Raw genomic sequence first — 7,579 nt, 5'->3', positions numbered from 1 at the left:
TAAAAAAGCACCTTACAGAAATAATCAAAAATAAAAAATAATTCAAGAAGAATTTAAGCACCTTATAACAATCACCACAAATACAAAATAATTCAAAAAGAACTTAAACAAGCACCTTACAACAATAACCAAAATGCAAAATAATTCAAAAAGAACTTAAAAAAGCATCTTACAACAATCACCACAAATACAAAATAATTCAAAAAGAGCTTAAACAAGCACCTTACAACAATAGCCAAAAAATACTAAATAATTCAAAAAGAACTTAAAAAAGCACCTTACAACAATAAACAAAAAATACTAAATAATTCAAAAAGAACTTAAAAAAGCACATTAGAACAAAATATTGGGTAAAGCAAAAACTGTTACCAATATAATAAGAAATAGACAAATCTATGGTTATATAAAAAATTTTTAATACTAGCATCTAACAGAAATTGACAAAATACAGGGATTTGAATATCAATTAACGAGCTTGAGTAAACACAGAATAGTGTGATAGAACACATGGTACAGGTGATCAATAACTCAAAAGCATATTCTTTTGAGAAGACCAATAAAATAGACAAATATATGTTAATTGCTCAAGGAAAACAGAAAGAGAGAAGGTCATTACACTAATGGAGACTCTTACGCTTGCAAGAACATACTAAGTCCACTTGCACACCAATGGATTTGAAAATATACATGAAGTAGAAATAGCCAAGTAGGCACAAGTTAGCAGCATTGTTCCAAGAAGAGAAAAGCCTGAGTAGGAATAATATTCATAGAAAAATGGAAAAGGCATTTGGAGATCTACCCATTTTCATACCCTTTAGCCCCAAGAAAAGAGGCACTAGGCCAGGGAGGTTTCCAGGTAAGTGTTACCACATTTTCAAGAAAGATCTATTTTCTGTGTTAAACTCATTCTATAGAAAAAGCTGGAAATTTCCGCCTGCCATTCTGTGATGCTAGCATATCCAGGAGACTCACGGTAGATGAAGGTACCCACAGAGGAAACACTAACACTCTTACCATCGCCGACATAAACAGGCCTCATAAAACATCAGTGGCACAAATGGAGCAGTGATTAAAAAAATGAGCCTGTCACGATGCATTCATGAAACATAAGGAAGTATACTCTCATATGACATGCTTATACATTTATTAATCATTTGTATGATAAAATATATATGAATTTACATCTTTAATATGACATAAGGAATTATAAGGAATATTATGAAGTTAAAGAATAAAATATAATTATTGATACACTAAAATCCAAGATTCATTCCTTATTTTAAAAAATAACAATAAACAAGAGTAAAAGGAAACTTATTTAATTTGATAAGGAGTATGTACCAGAAATCCTGTATCAAGCATCATACTAACGGTAAAATATTTTGTTTTAATTGTTAACATTTTAAATGTATTTAAAAATAGAGAGGGTTTCTCCATGTTGGCCAGGCTGGTCTTGAACTCCTGGCTTCAAGTGATCTGCCCACCTCGGCCTCCCAAAGTGCTGGAATTACAGGCATGAACCGTTATGCCTGGCCTTAACGCTAAAATCCTAAAAACAGAAACAAGGTAACAGATGTTGCTGTCAACATTCCACATCTGAGGTGCAGCCTTGGGAAGATGAGACTAACACTGCCCCTATTTGCACGTCATATAATTATCTATTTAAGAAAATAAACTGAAAAGGCATAAAAGCTCACAATAGCTTAATAATTTTTTAAAGATGAAAGACATTATAAGAATTTTTTTAAAAAGTGACACACTGGGAGAAAGTATTTGCTGTGTATGTTAGACACCCCACATCCATAATATGTAAATAGCTTCTGCAAATCAATAAGAAAAAGATGAGTCATTTGAGAGAAAATTTGGCAAAGGAGTAATTTGCAAAAAAAAAAAAAAAGGACATACAAATGGCCAATAAACAGCTCCACTTATACTAAAAACTAAAAAATGATAATATGAATGAATTTAAATTTTTACTCTTCAAAGGGGTACAAGTTTAAGGAGTAGAGACATTCAGCTAAGAGGATGCTACAGGGATATGGGTGCTTTTGGAATAGCTGGGTCTTCTTGCAAGGTGGGCTTTCCATGTGCTTCTGATCCAGAGAGGTGGTGGTGTTTGTGTTTGACGAAGCTGCTGACACTGCTGTGCTGACATCTGGCGAAGTGAAGGTCTGAGTACAGAGAAGGTGGCTACTCTAAGACTTCCACCTCAGTAGTGGCAAAAAGCCAGCAAATCAAATGGATGATGACCTTCACTTACAGCAGCTGGTCCTCCCATGGTGCTGCTGGACAATGGCCAAGTTCATCCCTGGTCATGGCTGTGCTGGCTGTGACGTCTCCAGAGGTGGCAATCATGGCAGAATCCTTCATTAGCGCGAGATGCACAAAGAATCAGAACAAAAACTGCAACTATGTTCTTAAGCATCACCGGAAAGTCCGAGACCACGTTTTTTGCCTGTACTCTTTCACCGGCTGAAATTAATTCTTAGGACAACATCATCTGCTTGTTATAAACTCAGGCAAGAGGGTGGCATCACACCTTTTCTGCATCATGCTGTATACTGACTTGCTTGTTTTGTTTACTGTCTGCCTCCTTCCCTTTTGAAAGCAAGCTCCATGAGGACAGAGAAGTTCGTCTCCATTCCCAGTGTTGGCCTCAGTAAGTGTTTGTTGAATGAATGTTGGTGAACAAATAAATCCCCAGCCTCTGGTGTTCTGTGCAATCCCAGACTCTCCAGGGGAAGCACTGAATTACTGGTCCCTGCCACAGGAGACTTCTCTGCTGTGCTGATCGGGGTTGCAGTTTGGAAGGAAGGAGGTGGGACCAGCGCTCTGGCCATCCATGCAGGAGGTGTGTAGGGGTCTTTGATTTGCCTCCCTCCCCACACTTGTCACAGGACTCAGGGAAGGGCTTTTGACCAACCCGCCGGGGACACCTGCATAACCAGAGTAGCTAACTCTGATTCAGGCAATGCTCATTCACCGTCTTCTACCTGAGCCACAGCTCCCCTCTTGGAGCCCCTTTTTTTCTTGGCCAACATTTGTCAAGGGCTTAGTGTCTCAGTTCAACATGGAAACACGCTCCCTGGTGGCATCATGACCTGACTCGTCTTCCATGAAGAAGCTGAGGCGCAGGCAGAGGGGCTTGCTGGGGGATGGAGCTGGGGTTAGCTGCTAGGCTGGGCTGGGACGGGAGCCTGGCTAGGCTGGTTGTGATGCTGGCTGGTGGCAAGGAAGGAGGAAGTGTTCGTGCGCCCAGCAGATGTGAATCCATCTCACCTGGTGAATACAATGTCTCTAAGATGCCAGCATGAGATCGCACTCAGTGCTCTGAGGGACAGAGCCTTGTCCTAAGGGAGCCGCAGTCCTTAAGGGAGCTGACCAAGCTGAGGCGCTGCCTGGGGAGGGAGGGTAGAGTAGAAGAGCAAGGCTGAGTGCCAGGGAGGAGGAGGGAGGGGGTGGAAGAGAAGACACGGGTCTGCCTGAGGGTTGGGGCCAGGTCTGAGGGACAGGGAGGACTGGGTAGCAAGCCGGGGGCGGAACACCCACTACCCGCAGCCCTAGCCCCACTCCGCTAAGTCTACACTAGGACACTCACCTGCTTTAACACTGCACACCTGTGGATGTCTTAGAGGCACTTTTCATGCTGTTGACATGTGAGGAACCTGGGGCTCAGGATGGGCGCCGTGTACCGCAGCCACCTCAGCCGGCCCAGTGGCAGAGCTGGAGTGCGCTGTGTGTAAATGCCTCCACAGTCACCACACGCTGATCCGGGACATGATATTCTGTCTCCACCGCCCAAAGCAAGGTTTGGCAAACAAGCTTCTCTAGAGTGAAGTTTCTGGATTTCCCAGGAGCTGTAAAAAGTAAAAAAATAAAACCTCACTAGCACTGTTGGAAATCATTCCTTTTTACATTCTGCTTTAAATCCACATTTTTAAGCAATTCCAAATTGAACTGGCTTAATTGCACCCCCTTTCAGGATGCTCCTAAGAGAAGTGGGTGCCACGTGGTTGCCTTCCCTGTGAATTTCAGGGATGGATGACTTTTCTCTCATGCCCTTTGGGGACTGGCCAGTGTTTGGGCACGGTGTCTGGTGTATGCTGGGGCAGCAGGCGAAGGTGGCCGCCTCTCAGGAAAGGAGAGGGGAAGATGACTCACTTTGAAGCTGGCCTGGGCTGGGGGGCCTGCCCTTTTCATTGCCTGCTAGCCCATTGTTTCAGTTTCCTGGGGCTGCCATCACAAAGCAGCACAAATTAGAGGCTTGAACAACCGAGATGGATTGTTTCTCTGTTCCGGAGGTGGGAACTCCAAAGTCAAGGTGTGGGCAGGGCTGGTCATCTCTGAGGGCTGTGTGGGGAGGACAGGTTCCAGGCCTCTCTCCTTGGCTTGTCCATGACCATGTTCATGGTCACACTGTGTTCTCCTTGTGTGTGTGTGTGTCTGTCGCCACATTTCCCTTTTTCTGTAGGGACACCAGTCATATGGGCTGATGCCTCACCCTGATGACTCGATTTAACTTGGTAAAGACCCTCCCTCCACATAAGCTCCCATTCTGAGGTACTCAGGATTAGGACTTCAGCACATGCATTTCAAGAGGGACACAGTTTAGCCCATTGCACGCATCCTGGGGCCAGGTGCAGGGAGCACACAGCGTCAGATGGAAGATGGTCACGGCCATCCTGAGCAGCTGGGTGGGGCGCTGTGGAGGAGAGCCCGAAGGCCAGGCTGATGGGCTCTGGTCCAGCACAACTGCAACTGCACGGGGCTGATGGGGGTTTGTGATGCTGACTGTTGTGATGCTTTGTTCACAGGAGGCTGGGTGACGGCAGTGAGGGGAAAAGACAAGGTTAGCTATGAGCCCAGCACCTCAAGAAGGAACTGAGCCCGGGATTTTTTTTTTTTCATCATCCCAAAGCAGAAATTGCATACCATGAGGGCCAGGTGCTGGGCTACCTTGTCTCTTGACCTTCCAGGTCCTCACTGCAACCTGGAAACAGAGACACTCACTGTTGCCATACTCTTGGCCTTCCCATCACCAAGGCTGGGCAGAGTGGTTTGGACTAAAGATTTGATAATTAGGAAAAAATTAAAGCCCCAGCTCATCTTCTCATCTTCCCCTTCCAGGGAGAACACAGAGAGGACTGGGCCTGGAGAGAAGAAGCCGACCGAGCATGTTCCGGGGAACCAGCCATAGCCCCCCAGGGCTCACCAACCGAGGGGAACTGCAGGGAAACAGCTTCGTGGAAAAACTCCCTGCCTCTTCCTTTTCCCCCTTCTTCCCTCCCTCGGTCCTTCCCTCTAGTCTACCACAGCCCTCCCCTGCAGCACACACAGTCTGGATACTGGCCACATCCTTAAATACAGGCCTTGCCCTGGAGTGGCTCCCTGGGTAGTCAAACTAATTCTCAAATCAATATGTCATGTATCATGTGCATACTATATCACATATGACATGTGATGTATATGTATATGTGTTAGGTAACATCCAATGATATCATGGAAAGACAAGTCCCTCACTCCCTGCTGAAATTTTCAGCTGCGATGTGACCTCGGAGTGGGGGCTGTGCAGCGGGGTCGAATTCCTCAGGGGAGAGACTGCCTCGTGCTTTTATTAGGGGGTAGAGTTTAAAAGCATATGTATTTAGCATTATGAGTATAAATTCTGCATTATGAATATAAATTCTAGTTCTATGAATATAAATGCTACGTTTGGAAGAGGAAACTACAAACTTAGAAAAAATAACATAAACTGCAGAAAATTAACAGATTTTTTGCCTTGTGGAGCATAGAAACACCTCCTGCGGTGACGGCACCCTTACCCTCATTTACCCCCATCCGGAGTCTATGGGGGAGGTCAGCGTGGGGAAAGAGATGCTCAGCTTCTTCCGAAGCGGTTTCCAAAGGTCCCGGAACCCGGGGCTGTAGACGCAGAAGGCGGGGGCGGTGTCCACACTCGCGCACCGCAGCCCGGTGGCTCTCAGGCCCCCACCTGGCGGGACCCTTCCCTCTCTGCCACCTGGAAGGGACGGAGCACCTGACGCGCGCATCGGGGACCGACGCCGCAAGTTTCCGTGACGTGAGGTCTTTGCAGGTTGCCGGGGCCTTCCTCCCACAGGGACACGCGGCCTGCGCCCTCCTAGGCGTGCAAGTGCGGCTGGGAACTGGCGCCCTTCAAAGCCCCAGTGCCCCGGAGCCGACAGCGCGCCGGTGGAGGAGCTGCAGAAAGGGGCCCACGCCGCAAAGGCGCTGTTGTCGAGGACCCCGTGGGGTTCCAGGGCTGGTGCTGGCGAGCCCCGGCCGCGCCGCCCCATCTTTACCGCGCACCCCGGCCGCGCCGCCCCCTCTACCGCGCACCCCGGCCGCTCCGCCCCCTCTACCGCGCACCCCGGCCCGCCCAGCCCCCGCGGCCCCGCGTTCCCCGCCTCCCGCGGCTCCTCAGCCCAGCGGCCGGCAGGGGATGCTGCCGGGCTCCGAGGCCCGGGTCCTGCGCGGCGCCGCGGGGAGACACGCGAGTCCCGGGCCGGCGCCGCCGTAGGCCGGGAGGGTGTGCAGCGTGACTGCGGCGAGCCCCGACGCCCGAGAAGCGGGGTCCTGCTCTCGGGGGGATTCTTTGGAGACAGCCTGGGCGCTGGGGAATCCGGCGGGTGGGGAGGACCCAGCTCGGCCCTTGAGGCGCTCAGGCCTAGTCCAGGCCATACAGGTGTGCAGGACAGGGACCAGCCACAGGCCGCATGCACCTTAATATGCAGTGAATAAAAAAGACCAGACGGACCTGGGGTTGATGACGCCATCTGAACAAAGCGTCCCCGCCCCACATACCGTTCGCCCCTCCTGAGTCCGTCCCGTCGGTGGGAGCAGAGCCAGGGAAAATCACTAAGGACTCTCCCCTCCAAGGCGAGGACTTGCCTGACCCGCTTAGGCAGCGCCAGCCTCCCAGGTGTGGGTGGCTTCACCCTCCCCTAGCTGGAGTTAGGGTGTGTCCATGCTCTGAGTCCCGGACTCCAGGAGGTACTCACCGTGTCAGCAGAAGAACGCATGAATCTATTTGAGATCACGCACCGAAGAGCTGCAGCGCCTGGCTCCTTGATGCAGAGGCATTAGGAAGCCAGTTGTCTACTTGCGATGAATGATGAAGGACTCCACTTTACAGAGGAAGAGAGAAAACCTTGCCAGCAAATCAGTCACCTCCGGACTCCAACCTAATTGACCAAAGTTAGGTTATTGATGAGGTTATTGATGGGCTGGACACCAGTGAGCTGAGAACGAGCAGTAGTTAATCCCCAGTGTCCACAAAGAGCCTGATGGCCACTGTCCCTCCATGTCCCCTCCCGGCCCAGGAGTCAGCCAGGCACCTGGGCACCGTTCACTGGGTTTTCCTGCAGGGCTGTGTGGGGGTGAGCACAGGGTGGCCCCTCTCCTTCCCGAGCCCTTAATTTCTTATTGTTATATGTGTCCTTCTCACAGGGAAAGCTGAACCCAGGATGAGCTTATTCAAAAATATGTTTTTCTATTCCCCTCAAAAGGAATTGGCAGTAAACGTGTTTCTCTTTTTTACTCTCTGGAATTTTATCTGTAT

At 49.0% G+C, this 7,579-nt stretch overlaps 1 long non-coding RNA gene across 1 annotated transcript; it reads right to left on the bottom strand.

Moving 5' to 3' along the window:
• Nucleotides 1–1,126: 1,126 nt before the first annotated feature.
• On the bottom strand, nucleotides 1,127–6,345 carry LOC461710 (uncharacterized). The gene is made up of 3 exons (XR_680016.4): nucleotides 5,823–6,345; nucleotides 3,599–3,857; nucleotides 1,127–3,398 (listed from the first exon to the last, which is right to left on the bottom strand). It is a non-coding gene; the product is annotated as an uncharacterized LOC461710 (long non-coding RNA).
• Nucleotides 6,346–7,579: the final 1,234 nt, after the last annotated feature.

Source organism: Pan troglodytes, chromosome 4 (genome assembly GCF_028858775.2).
Source record: "Pan troglodytes isolate AG18354 chromosome 4, NHGRI_mPanTro3-v2.0_pri, whole genome shotgun sequence".
Lineage (NCBI taxonomy): Eukaryota > Metazoa > Chordata > Mammalia > Primates > Hominidae > Pan > Pan troglodytes.
Note: the sequence above shows the minus strand (reverse complement) of the source record. Positions and strands in the feature narration are given on the sequence as shown.